The following is a 17828-nucleotide window of genomic DNA, read 5'->3' as shown; positions in this document are numbered from 1 at the left end:
TTTCCGCGAAGAAATGGAAACTATAAATTGCTGGAAGTTTTTGTTTAAGGTGGCTTTGAAATAATTGACACAAGAACTGTCAGATGTAAGATTTTAAATATCTGTACGTTTTTACTTTTGTTATTGATTATAATTGTTTGCCATATTGTTATAATTGTTACCCAACAATGAATTTTAGTCGTGAAGAAATGACAGACATGATAGGGTTTTTAGGAGTGTTTCAAAAACTCATTAGTTGCCACAAGAATTTATAAGGAATGGTGTCCATAGCGTCAGCAACCAAATAAGATAGCATTTGACAACTTATTAGACAGGTTTAATCGTACTGGCTCTGTTTATGAAGCAAAGAAAAAAACAAAATTCATTATTGCGAATGAAAATTAATTAAATGTTTTACTGCCTGTTACAGAAAATCCTCATACAAGTATTCAAAATATTACAAGAGAGCAAGATATAAGTTATGGATCTATCCAGAACATAGTCAAGAAAAACAACATGCACCCATATCATATACAAAAGAGTACAATTTTGTCAATGGTCACAAAAACAAATAGTTATACTGAGATTTTTTTGAGTTTGTCCTTTTTTTTGGGGGGACGAGGCAACATTCCACAAAAATGGTAGTGTAAACAGACACAATTTTCATTATTATTCCACAACCAATCCGTACTGTGCTCAGACACATAGTCAAACAAGATGGTCCTTAAATGTTTGGGGTGGAATCAGAGGCAATTACGTTATAGGTTCTTCTCTCTATGAGGAATCGGTAAATGGTGAGGTTTATTTAAATTTTCTAGTGAATCATTTACCTATTCTACTTGAAAATGTACCATTAAACATCCGCCAACATATGAGCCCCTACTCACCACAACGCACTTCTCAACGATGATCTATTTCCTGAAAGATGGATAGGAAGAGATGGGCCAGTTCACTGGCCACCCAGATCACCAGAATTAAACGAAGGTGACTTCTTTTTTTGGGGTTATATTAAAGACGTAGTCTATAGGGCACCTCCAACAATAGTTGATGATATGAGAGTAAGGATTCAAAACGCCTTTCAAAGTGTCACACAACAAATGCTTACAAACATCTGTAGGTCTTTTTAAACTCGTCTCCAGGCTTGTGTAGACGTTATGGGAGGTCATTTTGAACACATTTTATAACATAAGAGGTACGATGAACATTTTTTTTTATTTAATTTAGTTTTTTTAATAAATTTTGATAAATTAAAGTATTGTTATTAATAACTAAGTAGTACATGTTGCTATCAACAATAAAACTAAAATATCTCAAAAACTAATAACTTTAGGTATAGGGAATATTCAAAAGATATGTAAGTATAGTGATAGAACTTTTCGATAATAATATAAAATACAGGGTGTTCCATTTAAAATTATGAAGAAAATCTTGTATTTAAATTTTGACTTACCCTGTATACAATTTGTGTAGTTATAAAAAAATTGTACATTGTTGCAAAACTACTTTAATATTGACAGTCAAAAGCATTAAAAAAATAAGTTTATATTACACCGTTAGAAACATACAGGGCGATCAAATCAGTATGATTTTTTAATAAAAGTGCTCGTAACTTTAAAACACTCAGTATAATCCTAGACAAGTGCTATATTTCTAGAATTAGAAAAATGTAAAGAAACCAGATTTTGAATAAAATACAGGGTGTTTCATTTAAAAAAACATAACTTTGGTTTGCCACCGTGTTATGGAGGACCCTGTATATTTCTCACTAATTTTAAAATGTGTACATTAAAGGTGTCTATAACTTTTATTAACAACGTTTTTTCATATATTGTATAATAACAGATATATTGGACTTTGTCACAGAAGTTGATCACCCTGTATAACAGAGTTAAAATGGAGATTTGCGGGACACAATGCGAGACAGGAAGATAAAAGATGGAATGCTGAAATACAAAACTGGAGACCGTGGCCAGGAAGAAGAGGAAGAGGAAAACCTCAGATGCGATGGAAGGACGATATTGTTAAAGCTGCAGGAACTAACTGGAAAAGCGCAGCCAAGGACAGACGGAAATGTAAAGATTTGGGGAAGGCCCATGTCCAAAGTTGGATAGAAATGGGCTAAAGAAGAAGAATCTGGTATTTACAAAAAATTATCAAATTATATTATGTTTGAATGAATAAATCAAATTTGTGTTTCTACGCAGGCTTGCATATTTCCATTGTTCACAATTTTGGAATTTTGTAATGGAAAATGGCTGGAATATTTCCCAAACCAGTTTCTATCATTCATTATTCTGCATGTACAAAACAACAGCTCATTTAAATATTTCCTAATATACGTATACCTACTTAGAAAGAAAATTAAGATAACAGTTTTAGTGGGAAATTCTGTAGCAAAACTATTCAAGAATGTCATGTTTCAGTAGTAAAAATTGGTATGTACTATTTACTGCCGATATTTTACGAGAAAAATTAAATGAAAAGTAATCTCGACATAAACCCGACACGCTTAAATAACTAAAACTATGTCGTTACATTGAAATCATTTGTTTAGTATAAATTTAAGATTTATTGCCAACAAGCTTAGCATAGTTTCTCTGGCGACAGGAGCGGTACATTTTGCAATATTCTTTGAAAATATAAAAAATTTGAAAACCACAGTAAGCTTACAATTTCTTTGAGTACACAAAATGTTAGACAAAACATAAACAAAGAAATCCACAAATGTAAACAATAAACACTTCCGTATACTAACAATAAAAATAAAACAAGATAATGAAAGAAAACCAAAACGGAAGCATAGATAGCAAGTATCAAAAATTTTAATAAGTAGTATGTGAGACGATATGGTTTTATTACCATAAAAAATTAAACATATAAGAAACTAAAATTGTAGGGGAGGAAAGTATGCTATATTTGCAGTTACTCGAGCGTTATGGTGACCTATTGGCTTGTGAAGAGTAGGTCCTAAAACCAAAAATAGTTAAGTTAAATTTTCCATAAAGTGGTGGACTTTCCATTTTTAATTTAATTTTCCATTTCCAACAATCGTTTTTTCCGATTATAGCGCCATCTATCCATAATTCGAAAAAATGTCTTGAATAAAAGTTGCTTATTTTTACGTAAAGAATCCACCCCTCAACAAAAAAGGTACGTAATATTAATAAAAATGTTAATTCAGACAACAAAAGCAATACTTAAAATTTGTCCAATTTTTGGTTTTATTGGAACAACAAAGTGATGTTCATCAATTCATTATTTTCGTTAGTTGATCAAATGTATTACTTTTATTTAATCGATGAACATCCATATATTAATACAGTAAGGTCTCTTTTTATGCGGATTTTTTTATGCGATTTTGAAGTTATGCGGTTTGTATTTTATCCAAAAATTTCTATTATTAATACCTAGTATAATTAATATTAACTATTCCCATCCAGATGTCATTAATCTGAGGGTTTGCAATTCGGATATTCCCCTTGTTCCATGATGTAGCATGTAGCTATTACATCAATCTGAGTCTCGCATTGAAAGGTATAACCTGTAATTCTTTTGAAATTAAATTTAAATGTTTAAGTATTTAAGAGTTTAACGCTCGGTTTCATAATCAGTTAAAGTGGACTTTAAATTTTAAGTTGGTACCTTTATCAATGCAATTCATTTGGGTAAATGTTAACGTTAAAGTGAACTTTAGGTAAAGTTCACTTTGATTATAAAACCGGGCGTAAATGTTGCTGATTTCAAGTTGCAGTATAATAAACAGCACATTTTGATTTCTGGATTGAAACATTTAATTAAGTGTCATAAAGTTTTATGTTTCATTAGAAAAGGTTTATGCAATTTCAATATCGTTAGTTTGCGTTTTTAATTCCTTCTTTAAGATTTTATTTGACCTAATGGAGAAAAAAACATCAAACACATACAATTTTTGGTGGACAAACGTCTACCATTTTCAATGAACACTATTCATTGAAACAACAACGTCGTTAATTCACCGACGAAGACTATTCGTTGTGTCAATAACAGTGTTATTTCTCCTAACGTATACTGCTTCATGCATTCAATCAACTTCGTTTATTTCTACAATTATTTCCGTTTATTCTTACAATTAATTCCGTTCATGCCCTCAATAAATACGGTTATTTTTGGAAGCAATTTTATTCATTCCTACAATCAGTTTCGTGCATTCACAATAATTACTGAATGCATTAGCTCAATGTATGATATTATTTGATTAATAATAATTTTGCAAATCCCCCTTTTTTGTCCTAAGCCTAATGGACTTTACACTCTGTGTGATTTCACGTATAAAGTGAATAAGTGTTACCCCCCCCCCCCTTATTACCTTATGTATTTTTCCAAGCAAAACGCTCGGACAGGTCGATTTTTAAAATAATCAAACTATATTATAACATCAATGTTCCGAACTTTACGCGATCCCTCTTCTGGTGACAGGCACAACTTTGATTTTTTTTAAATGGGAAAGTACATCATGTGATAGCTCATTTAAAGGCGTTTGAAATAGTGATTCCAAAAATGTATATCACTTTAATCCTTTTTGAGAGCGCAGGTGCAAAATTTCGATAGAATTCTTTTTAAAAGCATTCATTTTTTTGGAATCCTGAGAAACCTAATAAGTATTTTTGAAAAATGTAAACGCAGAATAAAAGATTGCATTATTACCGAGGGCAGAAAGTCCCTTAGAAAGTTTCTTTTGAATGGTATATTTGAAATAAAAAATCATATTAATTTTTTTCACCTCTGTGACTTATTAAAATAGTCATTATAGAAGTTCTCAGGGACTTCAGACCCTCGATACGGAATGGGACGTTTCGATGCCGCCGGTTCATCGCCGGCCGTTTCGATGCCGCCGGTTCATCGCCAGTCCATTTCATCGCCGTCATATCTCGCATTTCCTAGAATTCCTAATTAATACTAAAAATAACTAATAATTGTAACTGTCGAAAATTCGGAAATATATCAGATAGCGATTAATTGACTGGCGATGAATCAGCAGGCATCGGCATCGAACTGGCGGCATCGAAAGGGCGGTGATGAAACGTCCTAGACCCCCTCGATAATACTGTAGTATTTTATTCTGCGTTTAAATTTTTCAAAAATACTAATTAGTTTTCTCAGGATTCGAAAAAAATGAATACGATAATAGACACACGAAAACTTCCTTCCATTACGGACTACACTTGGAAACGAAACGAAATTATTCGGCACTTCGGCAGAGGTAACAGCATTGTTTAACAATGGTAACACACAGAAGTTCGGGGTATCACGATCAGGAAAAGCCGTTACATTTCAAATGGTCAAGCAAAACATTTATTGTTTCAACAACTGAGTTTATTGTTACCATGAACGCATTGATTGTGGTTATTAAACGCAGTAGTAGATTGATTAATGCATTCGATGTCATCAACGATCAGTTTACATCTATATTAAGAACATTCGTACATTTGTACCTTGTTTTAATGAAATCCGTACGTTGTCAAGTTAAACTAAGGTAATTGCTTATCATCTACAAAATCAAGAAAAAGTTTTCAAGAAAGTGTCATTCGATAGATTTTTCATAAATACTGAATACGTGTATTTTGGAGTTTTTCGATCTGATGTTCATTTCGCGAAATATCGCAGGCTTCGCATTTAAAATTTTAAATGACGTTCATTGAAACTTTGTGACGCATTTCCTTACGCCCTGCCCAAATCATCAGATTTTTGAAATATACACTGTTTTGTACTAAACTTACCTTATCTTAATCTAACGATTTCGAGTTTTTCTAAGGATAGATTTTTTTCGGACCCCCTTAACGAACTCCCCTGTATTAAGAGCCAATATATAGTAGAGGTACATTTACAAGGTACAAGGTTTCTCCCCATGTGATAATCTGACGAGCTCGAGTAACTACAAAAATCCCCGCTTGAGCTCCCTTACCGTTCTATTTCACATACAATAATAGGATACCAGAGATTACAACCTTAATATATTGAGGACGAAATAGTAGTAACAGCAGATTCCGAGAATAAAATGCAAAAACTAATGGATATATGGGTAGAGCAAATAGAAGAACTAAAGATGGAAATAAACGAAGAAAAACGTAAGATAATATAATCAGCGACAAAGGAGATAATGAAATAAGTAAAATGTAATAAGAATTGGAAACAGTTACAATTTACGAATACCTGGGAAGTATATAATAACGACGGAAAAATAGATTGGGAAATATATTGGAAATATTAGGAGAATGGCCAAACAAGAACCAATAAACTGGTAAGTGGTATGGACATGCGATGAGGATAAAACCTAACAGAATTACAAGAAAAGTACACGAAGCAAAGAACATCGTAAAATGAAAGAAAGGCAGACCAAGAAAAAAATGGATACATCTAGTAGTAGGGGCGGGAAAATTTAAACAAAAATCACTCGATGAATTGAAAATAATGACAATAAATAGAGAAGAATGAAATAGCTATCCCAAATCCGGCACCCTTATAGGGAAAGGAAATGGGATAAAGAAAGGAAGAAAGAAAGACTTCTTTTTCATTTTTTAACTTCTTATACTAACACACCTAACCCTTTTATGACCTTTAATACCTATTTTATTTCACCGTCAGAAACACATACTACACCGACTCCCATATAAATGTTGAAAGTTTTGCCTAAGCTAAAAGATAAATTAGAATTTGCAGAATCAGAGCACTTCTATTTTTTGGTAATTTTTCTAAGTGAATCCAACCTTCACGATGGACAGACGACGTCAAAAGGATTGCTGGGAGTTAGTTGCAGATGGCCCAAGATCGACAAAACTGGAAGAAACTAGGGGAGGCCTATGTTCAAGTTTGGAAGCAGAAGGCTGGATGATGATGAAGTGAATTTGTACATATAGTTAATGTCTTTATCTTGTGTGTTTTAATAAAGTACTGTCATTTAACATCCAAAGTTTATTTTATACCATCGTTCATTAAATCTTAGCAGTAGAATCCACGCTAGCTGAAGGACATGTTACAATCTTCGCCCAAAGCTCAGTTTAGAGTAAAGTATAATCGAACAGGTAATGGATTGCAGATACTTAGGTGTGGAAATATCTAGCGACAGGCATCTGTGGCAAGAATCAAAACCGCAGGCAACGAAAGCAGCGAGAATATCTGGTTTCCTGAGGGATATAATCTGGCGGAATAAATATATGAGCACCGAAAGCAAAATCCGCATTTATAAGACATGTGTTAGACCCGTACTGACATACGCAGCTGAGACAAGGGCCGAGACAACAAAGACCAAACAAATAATGAGAACAACAGAGATGAAAGCCCTAAGATCCATAAGAGGTATCACACTCAGAGATAGAATACGAAACGAAGACACATTGAGAGAGCTAGGCGTTCAAGACGTAGTGAGATGGACAAGAGCGCGACGACGCATGTGGAGAGACCACGTAGATCGGATGGACCCTGAACGTATAGCGCATTGGGCGAAAACACAGAAGCCCAACACCAAGCGACCCATAGGAAGACCCAAAAAACGATGGTACGAGAGTTGGAGCTCTGGATCGCAGCAAAGACTGTAACAGAAGAAACAGGACATAGTCCTATTACAAGAAGAAGAAGAAGAAGAGAGTAAAGTTACAATACTATACAATTTTTTTAAGTTAAAGCAATATATCAAAACGTAAAACTAATTCCAAGCATCAACAACATTTCTGAAGAACCAAGTCAGCTGAAGAATATATTAAATTATAACTTATTCAGTACAATTAATTATCTTAATTACAATTATTACAATTACAACTTTATGAGTCTCCAATGCATAGATATCTGAATCTGCAGCAGCTTTTATTTGCTAGTTTAATCTCAATTGTGAACGGCTAACTTTATTAGAAAAGATGTTCTACGCAAATTTACTAGTAGGTGCTCTGTTTACTTTTTTGTTTTCAGTTTATTGCTTTTTTCTTTTAGGGGAGTGCAATTAGAACGAAAATATGCATTGTTTCGGAAAAATTCAAACAAGCTTATATTTTTCTAAAACTTTTTTGTTAGTTTATATACATATTAAAGTAAAAAGTTCTACTCGCAGATTTGGCCGCTAATTGTTTATTAATTGTTTAAAAAATAACAATTTTTTTGTATAAATAATTTCAAAAATATCGTTAAATTCATCATTTTACTTTGATCAAATATGTTTGTATTTTGTTTTTGATTATGCTGAATTCGAATATGACATTGCAATTTGAAAATTCTTATACAGAAGCTCTCATACAGTGTGTCTGCGTAGCTAGGAGCCACATGGAAAACTTTTTTATTATCAACTTTACGAAAAAAAGTTATTCTTAATAAAATGCTCTGGATAGTCAAAAATATAAAACTCAGCCATCAGATATCAAATTTTATCAATTTTATACGAGTTATGTCAAAAATATGAGTTTCGTTAAAGAGTAAAGTACCTTTATATTCCCGAATATCAAAAAATGCTATTGTGAAAAGTTGTTTGAAATTGAAAACTATGTCTAAATATACAATTACATCATCCTAATCGAAAAAAAAAATTCAATTTTTTCTCAAATTACGGATACTTATCATCATTTTATTACAATTATGATAACTATTTTATTATCACTTTTACGAAAAAAGTTATTCTTCATAAAATGCTCTCCCTGGTCTAAAATCTAAGATACAACCATCAGATATCAAACTTTTTCAATTTTATACGAGGTATGTAAAAAATATGAATTTTTTTTAAGAGTTAAGTGCCTTTATTATTCACAATATTTTAATTAGAAGGATGTAATTGAACACTAAAACAAATTTTTTAATTCCAAACAACTTTTCTTAATAACAATTTTCGATATTGTGAAATGTAAAGGCACTTTACTCTTGAGTGAAATTCATATTTTTTGACATACCTCGTATAACAATAATTAAATTTGATATTTGATGATTGCGTCCTAGATTATATACGATTCAGAGTATTATACAGGGTGTTTCATTGGGAAACGGAAATACTTTAATTGTGAATAGAGGTCACCGAGGCGGTTCTAGGTATACTACATTTTTTGACCTACCGACTTTTATAACCGAGTTACAGGGTGTTTTATCGATTTGGCCAATTTCTTTCCTAAGCCATAACTTTAGAACCACCCTGTATCTTTTTTTTTGATATTTGGTACACATGTGTCTCATCTAAAACCCAAACGACCGACATACTAATCATAAGAAAAATCCAGGTCCGGATTAACAAAAAATTATAAAGTAATTGTGACCTTAAAACAACACCCTGTATATTGCAATTCTGAAAATCTGTTTGCATATTTGAAAAGAGCACAAAAAACTAAGTCTAATCGTTCACTTCAATTTTTCGGCCAGACAATTTTATGACTTTAATTTTAAAATTATATTGCATTTTTTAAGAACTCTGACATTTAAAGAAGGTATTATTAACTTTTAATTATAAATTATTAAAGCTATTGAATAAATACTTATTTTAAAATTAATCAATACTCATTTACCACATTGGAACGACCCAATTATTAATCACAAGAAAAATCCAGGTCCGGATTAACAAAACAATATAAAGTAATTGTAACCTTGAAACAACACCCTGGATATTGACATTTTCAAAAATTGTTTGCACATTTGAAAAGACCACAAAAATCCGAGTTTATAGATTCACTTTGATTTTTTGTGCAAAAATTTATTATGTTTTTTTGTTAATCCGGACCTGGATTTTTCTTGTGATTAATAATAGGGTCTTTCCAATGTGGTAAATAAATATTGATTCATTTTAAAATGAGTATTTATTCAATAAATGTAATAATTTATAATTAAAAGTTAATAATACCTGCTTTTTAATGTGGAGTTCCTAAAAAAATTAAATATAATTTCAAAATTAAAGTCAAAAAATTGCCTGGCCGAAAATTCGAAGCAAACTATTAGACTTAGTTTTTTGTACTCTTTTCAAATATGCAAACAGATTTCCAAATTTCAATATACAGGGTGTTTTTTTAAGGTCACAATTATTTTATAATTTTTTGTTAATACGGATCTGGATTTTTCTTGTGATTAGTATGTCGATCGTTTGGGTTTTTAATGCGAGATATGTTTACCAAATATTAAAAAAATATACAGGGTGGTTCTAAAGTTATGGCTTATCAAAGAAATGAGCAAAATCGATAAAACACCCTGTAACTCGAATATAAAAGTCGGTAGGGCAAAAAATTTAGTATACCTAGAACCATCTTGGCATTAAGGTATTTCCGTTTCCCAATGAAACACCCTGTATAAAGAATACCTTTTTTTTTCGTAAAACTGATAATAAAAAAGTTAGTAATAGGTTCCAAGTTACGCAGACATACTGTATCTAAAAAAATTTTTTTGCTTAACATTTATTATTGTTGAAGCTTATTATTAAATGTATTTTAGGTACGTTTTACAGCAAAAAGTTTTGATCACTTTGTATAAACATTTTTTTATCTGGTAATTTTCGGTTTTTGTATTACATTTTTGTTATCTTTCTTAATTTTCTTAAAAAGAAATAGTTTATTTCATCTCTAAAGTAAAATAATTTAGTATTTTTAAGATTACATCCTAAGCTTTAAAAAAGTACATATAAAACTGTAATAGATCCGTTCAAACTTAAGTAATACCTTCTTAAAGTGGTGGTAATTCTATAAAACTATGAAGATTTCAAAAATTACATTTTTTAAAACGTCATATCATTTGAATTAAATTTTTGAGATTTTTTTTGAATGAAACATCATTTAGCAAGGTGCTTGAAAGGTAAGTTGTGCAAAATTGAGAGTTTTATAAGAAAAATTGTATTGGTTACACATTTTTAAATCATTTTTAAACAAAATTCATGTAAGGCTCATTTTCCGCCCACACCGTACTTATGCCCATATATTTTATTTCTTTCTATTATAACCATAAGATAGCTTAATTATTCTTCTTTCATGTTCAATTTGTAAAATTTAATTTGATCCTTTAGTTAAATAATTACATTAAAATAACTCAACCGTACACTTCGCCGTACGTTAGTTTACAGTGCGCCAATGTTTGTGAGAAGGGTGACTTTAGGGTTATAAATAAAAAATTATAGAAGATACAGCTTTAATTTTAGAAAATTCTTTATATAATTTTTTTTTGTAAAATTTTCTGAGTTTTTCAACGGTCAAGTCAGTTTTTTTCCAAAATTTATATTTTCGGAGTTATTTAAAAAAAATTTAATTTCGTAGTTCATTTGTTTAATAAAAAATGAAGCACCCACTTCTCTAGTAGAACATTTTGATATGTTGTTTATTAAACATTTCTTAATGAAATTACAAAAAGTTCTATATTGTTTGATTTTTTCCGAAGTAAAAATCTATATGCACTCCCCTATTATTATCGGGCTTAAACAGACATTTCTCATTCAAAAGAAACTTTTTGTTTATTCTAAGGAACTGTCGGCCCTCGGTAATAATTCTCAGGATTCGAAAAAAAAACGAATGCATTTAAAAAGCATTGGTCCGAAATTTTGGGCCTGCGCTTTTAACATGCTTTTTACTGTAAAATTTAAACTGAATATGACACTCGAGATATTATAATATGTATATTCTGTATCTGTGTGGTTAAAATTAATTTAGTTCAATCAATCAAATAAATATGTATGTCAAATAGATCAAACAGAATTATCGGCAACGTCCTAATAAGAAAAAAATCTTATAGATAAAAAATTTATTGAAAAACTATTTGCCATCCCTATTGCCTTCGGCGACAATGAGTTTAATATAATATCTATCTAACACAAGATTCGAACTAAATAAGTGTGGCGCATAAAATCCGTCTGCATCTGCAAGAAATAATGTTCGAATTAGCAAACCATGGAACATAAAGTGTATGTTAATAATATATGTACATTGCGGTATCGTGTATCGCTAACTACAACGCACACACTAGACATGATAAATGAGTTCTTTACTAGGATTGGCAATGAAGTCTAAAATGTGATACAGCAATTTTTTGTTTCTGTCACACTTGATATGAGAAAAAATTGAAGAAATACATACATTTTGAAATATTTTGTTGAGTTGATTTATCAGTTATGGTTAACTTTTCAATGCCGGACATGTTTCTAATTTCAAGTTCTTTCTCACAGTATTTGGTGTCGCAAATTGCAATGAGATCATGAGCAGTTCACTTTTTTAAAATAACGTGACATGTTAACCACAATTAACTGTTACACTTATTTAAAGTAGTCATAAATTAACATGAATATTAAACAAGTATTGTATGGAATGTCAAAATAATAATTATTAGTATGAGATTTTATCCCATGATTTTTGGGACAATATCCTATCTTGATATTTAATTTTATTTACAATAAGAAAAGTCATTTTCAGTCGTATAATTCCAATATCCGCTAACTCCACATGCAACATATTTTCAGTAAAAGCAAAAAACTGTATTTATTATTTCAGAGCACCTGTCTAAATGAATTGAAGTTATTCCATTAGGGAAAGTAATTATATTTTGTTGACAACTCTGATTTAAGTAACTTGGTTAATAAAACAAAAGATAAAAATTTGTTTATGTATAAAAAAGTGGATTTATCAGGTTTTGAAACTAACCAGTGGAGATAGCGTGGAACTAGCGAATTTTGGATATAACTATGTACTAGGTGAATTTAACGACTTTTCCTTTTTCTTCTTTTATTGGGACATGCTGTTTCATCTTGTTTAGTTATTTCTTCCATTATTTTAATTAATAAAAGCAAATTAAGGACAACACAGTTTTGAACTGTAGCGCCATATTGAAATCTTCAGAATGAAAGGAGCTGGCGGGTTTTGGAAAAAATTCTTAACGTTACTGTCAAATTTAGTAGGGATCTGGCAGTTTTAGGTACAAAACGAACATAATAACATCTAAAAAATTGCACAGACTATCTAAAACCAAATAGGTATAGTTCAAAATATGCAAAAAGTGGAGTTAGCGGATATTGGAATTATACGACTCATTTAACAATCGGTAAATAATTTTTACTGTAGTCGGTTCGCTAAACTCAGGCACAACTGGCTAGTGATTTTAGTAAGTAATTTTGCCAATTTGGTAAAATTGGCAAAAAAAATAATAACTAAATATTTAATAATTGCTAAATAGTTAGTAATTTGGACAATTTTGGCACAATTGGTCAAAAACAAAAAAAAAATACGTACTAAAATCACTAGCCAGTTGTGTCTGAGTCTAACGAACCGACTATATTTACTATTTTACTTGGTAAATAATACATAATCAATTTAAATAATTTTTACTAAATATATTTTAATTATTATAATTTATAATATTTAATATTACTAACGATTGCTCTTTTTACATCTCTCTTTGCAATTATTATTTCATAGTAATATTTATTTTTTGGCTAGTAGTAGGCGCAAATTCGACAGAATCTTCATGCTCAGAAACTCATAATAAATGTTGTTTTTTCTACCTAACAGTATGGAGTAGAAGCTTAATGGCTTTCTGAAAACGAAGCGAAAATCTAAAAGAGATCAAAAGGTTTATCTTTGAGAAAAACAGAAGGATTGAGTTTTGTTTTATGAAGTAGGCTTTTGGTAATGGTAAGTACCTACCTATTTATTTTTTGTCTTCTCGAACCAGCGCCTCCTAGCCAAAATTATCATCAGCCGCTATTAGACCAAATCTAAAAATTAACCTTAAAGGTGGTGATATGAATACCAAAATCAAATGGAAAAAGGCTGACCGAGAAAATTCTGAATAGAAGGTATTAGAAAAATGATGACAAAAACACGTTTTAACGCGGTTATAATAAGATAAGATTATAACATTTTTGAATACTAATTAAAAAAAAGCTAAAATATTTCAATTAGATTATAAAGATTTACTTACAGTAACTTATGTCTTGTAGGGTCACCTATAAAAAAGACAAAATTAGATATTACTGAAATATAGAGATCTAAAGCATTCATTTACAATTTTTCTAGAATGAATTAAAACAGTAATGCCCGGTTGCACCAACAGACCTTAAGCTTAAGTCGAGAATATCATAAGAATTAATATAATATAATTATAATATATAACAATAATAATACCATAATATAATAATAGATATAATTGATAAGGTAAGAATCTAAAATTATGATGCAACGTAAGTGATACTCAAGGAGGCCCTATCTATAAGTAGAGCTTAGCTAAGCTGGAGCTTAAGATCTGTTGGTGCAACTAGGCATAAATCACTGACACTTAAAATATTTAAAAATAAGATGTCACATAATTGTTGAAGTGTAAAAGTTTCAGAAAAGTATATACTTTCCAAAGAGTCTTATTTCTACAAAACAAGTAATCATAACGAATGTCAGAAAAATGTCACTAACAAAGTGAGGTATAAAAAAAGATTTCTCCTTTCTCATTATGAAAGCGTTACCATGTAGGTAAACTCAAATTGTACTATAATAATTTAAATAGTAACAACTTTGGTAAGTAAACAAAATGTAAATGAAATGTATTTACAGTATTTCTAAATGAAATTGAAATCAAAGATGGCTTCCGATAATAATCATTTCTTATCAACTGACACACCAAAACTCACTTCATAAAGTTTCAAATTTCATATTAAATTCAAATAATTTACACTCATAAATTAAATGATAATTCTACACAGTGAAATCTGAAACTCGACAATACAATCAAATATTTACTGGAGTAGTCTAATTATACTAGTACTAGAAGACCTACAATTCCTTATGAACAAAATCACTTATTACAGTCAACAATATGGACTCAATATAAACGTAAAGAAGACAAAGTTTATGACTAGAGAGCGGAATATATGCAAAGTGCATATAGATTCATATATTGCATATTTTCAGACAACAAACACAACATTGCATATTTAAGCTAAACACGATTTATTTTGCATATTTTAAAAATAAATTATATAAAAGTTTAAAATTTTCCTCTCTTAGTTGGAATTTTATAACTTCGATATGATCGAGCTCGTTATTTATCTATCTATCGCTCATTATTATCTATCTGGACTTTCCCATTACTACCTGAATTTAACAATTATGGGTGTTCCCAGAAAAATATTATTTTATTAGCGTAGCAAGTCGTAGGTACCTACCTGCTTTTAAGGGTCTAATATTTATTTTGTCAGTTTCCGGACAACATTTGTTTAAAGTAAACGTTGTATCGTTTTTAGTGTTTTTGAAATGATTGGTATATATTAAATTTAAATATTTCTACCATTTAAAAAAGTGTTTTCCCGAGTTAAAGCTAAGTGGAGACAAAGTATTTTGCAAGGCCTGTTCCAAAATCGTAAATTACATTCATTTTCACATTTCATTTTTTAAATGAGGAACTGACAAACAAAAGCATCATGTCCCACAAAAGAAATTTTTCTGGAAAGAGTGTTTTTATTCGACAAATTCGCTTTTACTTCTATAAAGACGGACATAGAGAGAAGCATCAAAATACAAAAATCCATCAAATTGTAGACAATTCCGCTTTTGTTCTTCAGCTTCTCGTATGGAAATTGATTTATTTTTGGTGCTTGAACATTTTTTTTTACAGTTTTTCTGTGAGAAGAAGTTTCAAGTCGACCAACATTTAAAAACTGCTACTCATAAGTTGAAGCTAAAAAAGATTGCATTAGGACCCGTTCAGCAGTCCATTCATACATCTTTTCAAAATGTTCAAGATCAAGATGAATCAAAAAAAAGAAGAACGTTTGTTTAATCAAGACCTGTATAAAGCTTTGTTGGCAGCAAACATTCCGTTAAAAAAATTACAAAATATACATTTTAGGCAATTTTTGCAAAAATATTGTAACTTCAATATTCCTAACGAGGCAACGCTAAGAAAGGGCAATGTGAATGCATTCTATGATGGAGTAATTGAGGAAATTAAAGTTTCTTTAAGCGATAACACCTTTTACGTAATTGTCGATGAAAGTACAGATGCATGTGGTCGATATATGGTGCATCTTATAATCGGCGCCTTAAAAGAGGATGAACCAGGGAAACCTTATTTAATAGCTGAAAAACAACTGGAGAACACCAATAATGTGACTGTAAGCCGTTTCATTCAGCAAACACTCTCTGCTTTCTTTTTGCCAACAGAAATAAAAAGTGAACATTTTTTAATATTTTTATCAGATGCTGCTCCGTATATGGTAAAGGTAGGACAACATTTGAAAATATTTTACCCAAATATGGTACACGTCAGTTGTCTTCTACATGGCATAAACAGAGTAGCAGAAGTTCTTAGAGGTGAATTTGATTTAGTCAATAAATTAATTTTAAACGTTAAAAAAGTATTTTTGAAAGCACCTTTACGTGTGCAAATGTATAAAGAAAAATTACCAGGTGTAAACTTGCCTCCAGAGCACGTAATTACAAGATGGGGAACATGGATTAAAGCAGCAATTTTCTACTCAAATCATTTTGATGCCATAAAAGACGTTGTGTTAGATATTCAAAATGACTCGCAGTGTGTAACTGAAAGTCAAGAACTTTTAAGTAACGTACAAATTGCTAAAGAACTTATGTTCATAAAAGTTAATTTTAGTTTTTTACCAGATCTAATAAAGTCATTAAAACAAAGGAATTTACAATTAAGTGATTCGGTTAATCTTGTTAACACTTTTTCTGCTCATTGTCAAAAAATTCCCGGAAATACAGGGATTACAATTAGAAATAAATTAAAAAATATTTTAGAAAAAAATGAGGGCTTCGATTGTTTGAGGAAAGTTGTACGTATTTTTGAAGGCAACTTTTCTGAAGATCTTACGACTTGGCAAATTAGTTTACTGCCTAAATTAAAATATTGTCCTATAACATCAGTAGATGTAGAACTGTACAACTTTTTCTGTGTCCAAACACGTCTTTAGTGATAGAAGGCAAAAGTTGCTAGTTGAAAAGTTTGAAAAATATTTGATTATAAATTCATACTATAATTTAGATTCTTAATTTAATTATAATATCAGTTTTTGTGTGTCATTTCATTTGTTTTCATGTGAAAAATAAATATGTATTAAACATAAATGTAGGTTGAATTTTTTAAACATAAATGTTTATATTTAATATATTGTTTAATTTTTGAGTATTTTTAATATGCATTTGCATATTTAGACAAATTTAGAAAAAATACTAATAAAAAATAATAATTAAAAAAAAATAAAAATAAAAAAAAATAAAAAAAAATTTAAAAAAAATTAAAAATTAAAAAAAAAATTAAAAATTAAAAATTAAAAATAAAAAAAATTAAATAAAAAAAAATAAAAAAAAAATTAAAAAAAAATTTAAAAAAATTAAAAATTAAAATAGCTATGATGATTGCCAACCTCCGTAGCGGAGATGGCACCTGAAGAAGAAGAAGAAAAAATACCTGCATATTTGTAGTAAAAGTAATGCATATATATGCGCATATTTTGGTAATGTTTTGTTGCATATACTCCGCTCTCTATTTATGACCATTAGCAAGAAAAAGATAACATAACATAAGTTAAACTCATCAAATCTACGTCAACCTAACCCTTTTAGAAAAAGTGAAGCACTACAACTACCTCGGCACCATAACCCATAACACACATAATAAATGAAGAATGGACCAACAACCCAGGGCCGTAACTACAATTGGGGCAACCGGGGCAGTGCCCCGGGGCCCCCGTTTGGTTGGCCGTGCATAGATTGTAACGAGGTGAAATAAACTTTTTAAAGTACTTTCAGTCAAATTCTACGTGTTCAATTCATAAGTACACGGCATATTAATTCTAACAACTTCAATGATCGATTTTAACCTGTTTCACCTGCACCATTATAAAAAACTTTGTCTCAAAATCTCTCCATGAAGTCACC

General features: G+C 30.4%; 1 protein-coding gene across 2 annotated transcripts in view; it reads right to left on the bottom strand.

Annotated features, from left to right (window-relative positions):
• The window catches only part of LOC114336078 (uncharacterized), a 437383-nt gene that overhangs the window by 293423 nt on the left and 126132 nt on the right, over positions 1-17828 (bottom strand). For both annotated transcript variants that reach the window (XM_050645495.1, XM_050645496.1), the window contains exon 2: positions 13861-13885. The gene's annotated coding sequence lies outside the window, so the exon portion shown is untranslated. The remainder of the gene's footprint in view (positions 1-13860; positions 13886-17828) is intronic.

This window comes from Diabrotica virgifera, chromosome 3 (genome assembly GCF_917563875.1).
Source record: "Diabrotica virgifera virgifera chromosome 3, PGI_DIABVI_V3a".
Classification (NCBI taxonomy): Eukaryota; Metazoa; Arthropoda; class Insecta; order Coleoptera; family Chrysomelidae; genus Diabrotica; species Diabrotica virgifera.
This window is presented reverse-complemented; position numbering and strand designations above follow the sequence as displayed.